The sequence below is a fragment of the Hordeum vulgare genome, chromosome 3H, assembly GCF_904849725.1.
Source record: "Hordeum vulgare subsp. vulgare chromosome 3H, MorexV3_pseudomolecules_assembly, whole genome shotgun sequence".
NCBI lineage: Eukaryota > Viridiplantae > Streptophyta > Magnoliopsida > Poales > Poaceae > Hordeum > Hordeum vulgare.
The window spans coordinates 595,814,775-595,817,150 of NC_058520.1; the positions used below are offsets into that span (position 1 = coordinate 595,814,775).

At 47.9% G+C, this 2,376-nt stretch overlaps 1 pseudogene; it reads right to left on the reverse strand.

The window, feature by feature from the left end:
- Window positions 1-448: 448 nt before the first annotated feature.
- Window positions 449-1,447, reverse strand: LOC123442171 (annotated as a pseudogene).
- Between the last annotated feature and the right edge of the window lie 929 nt (window positions 1,448-2,376).

Genomic DNA, 2,376 nt, shown 5'->3' on the forward strand with positions numbered 1-2,376 from the left:
TTAATTCCTCTACTAGTAAAATGCCCGTGCTACGCTACGGAACCACATGAAAGTAGAGCCAAAAGTAGTTTCTCCTTGTTCAGTTATTTGAAACATCCAATCAAGATCTTCTAAAGTTACATAAGAAATAACGGTTTATTTGTTTCCTTATCATATGTATTAATGGACATTGTTGTACTTTGAAAGGTAAGCCAAAGCATTAACAATATGTTTGCTTTTGCATCATCATTTTATCGATACCCTATGTTCTGAACTTTAGTACATTCAATAGGTTACGAGAATCAGCATTTGAGATCTCTTCACATTTTACTGCATCCCCATTTGAAATGGTATGCCACATTAACAACATTCCTTGAAAAAACACGCTTATAGATTTGAGAGGACTGAAAATCAACATAAGCCATGCTTACATACTATCAAAATGATGTGTGAATGTAGGTTAAATAATTCAAGGATGGATAGCATGAGATAATAACTGGAGTTCTATAAACGTATGGAGATTTAGTGTCGTGCTTGATGTCGCCACCCCATGCCCACTCGCCACCATGTCCCTCATCCACTCAATAGCCTTGTCAACCTTATTCACCGCACTATAATACCTCACAAACGAGTTGTATGTCACCATGTTTGGCATGCACCCCTTCTTCACCATTTCGTCAAACACCTAGTGCGCACGCTCCACGCGGTACGTCTTGCACAGACCATTGATATAGCAGTTGTAGGTCACAACGTCAGGCTCCAGCCCCTTCTCCCCCATCCTCCGAAATAGCATGCCGGCCTCGTAGATCCTTCTCCTGGCAGCCTTCCGGCACCCGGTCCCCGCCCCGATCCGGCAGTACCAGGAAATGAGCACGGTGTAGGTGTAGGAGTCAGGCTTGCAGTGCGCGCCGGGGCGCTCCATCTGGTCGAGCAGGAACCTGGCATCCTTGAACCGGCCGTTTCGGCACAGCGCGGCGAGCAACGTGTTGTAGCACTGCGCGTTCGAGGAGCACCGGAGCTGGCGCGCGCGGTGGAAGGCGGCGAGGGCCTGGCGCAGGAGGCCCTCCTCGCCGAGCGCGGCGGTGGAGACGAGCGGGGCGTGCTCGCGGAGGAAGCCGAAGAGCGCGGGGAGCACGCGGGCGCGGGCGAGGGAGAGCGCGGCGGCGCGGAGCGGGGCCTCGGTGAGCGGGATGGCGCGCGGGATGGCGTCGGAGTGGGACCAGTTGAGGAAGGCGAGGGTGAGCGCGACGGTGACTCGACGGTGGTAGGAGGAGGACGGGGAGGGGAAGGGCCGCTGCGGGCAGAAGTGGCCCGCGGAGCGCGGGAGGATGAGGCGCGGGATGGCGGCGAGCGAGGAGGCGATGGTGGCCGGGGAGAAGCCGCGGAAGGTGGGGGACGGGCAGAGCGCGGAGTCGAAGCGGCAGCGCTGGAGGAGGGCGGACCGCGGGTTAGTTCGGATTAAATACATGGGTTTTTTCATAAAAAGTAAAAAAAACGGTTCGACCCGACTTACAGAAGGACTGCGGGTTAATTACCTGAAACGACAAGGACTTTTCTACAAAAACGCCGCGACGGACGACAGAAGCGCTCAACGCTTTATTATTAGGGGAGATTGTATTTCATCATAGCCGTCCTCGACACCTCAAGTATTACCTCCCCGAATGAAATTCCACATCAATAATATGAATAATTCCAAATTAAGTTAAATATTATAACTATGTTGAATAAATATTGAAAACCACATAAATGTCCAACAGTTCGCTGGCTAAAGCGTTCCTCAAATTTTTGTGATGCGACCATGAAAAGAATTATCTGGCTAGATGGAGCCTTCTTCTTTGTCGTGAAAGACCAAGGTGGTGTAGAGATATAAGATAGTTCTCCTCAATAAATGTTCTTTTTAATAAAATACAAACGCAAGCGATCATATATATATATATGCATACACTCATCCTTATAAACACACACGTATACCCTATTCCTAGAGCACCTTTGATAGACTGAGTAGTCATATCATCTTCAGATTTTACAAAGTCAGCGTAGGCGTCTCGTAATTGATGGGAACGTCTCCTTCCACTTAATACACATCACCGGAACCTAAAATAAATCCAGGAAAATGCGAGCACCAGGTCTTGAACCCTGATGAGGCTAAAAATAGCACTGTCCTGTTGAAATTATGCCCTAAAGGCAATAATAAATATAATTATTATTATAATTCCTGTATCAAGATAATCGTTTATTATCCATGCTATAATTGTATTGAATGAAGACTTATATACATGTGTGGATACATAGACAAAACACTGTCCCTAGCAAGCCTCTAGTTGGCTAGCCAGTTGATCAAAGATAGTCAGTGTCTTCTGATTACGTCCAAGGTGTTGTTGCTTGATAACTGGATCA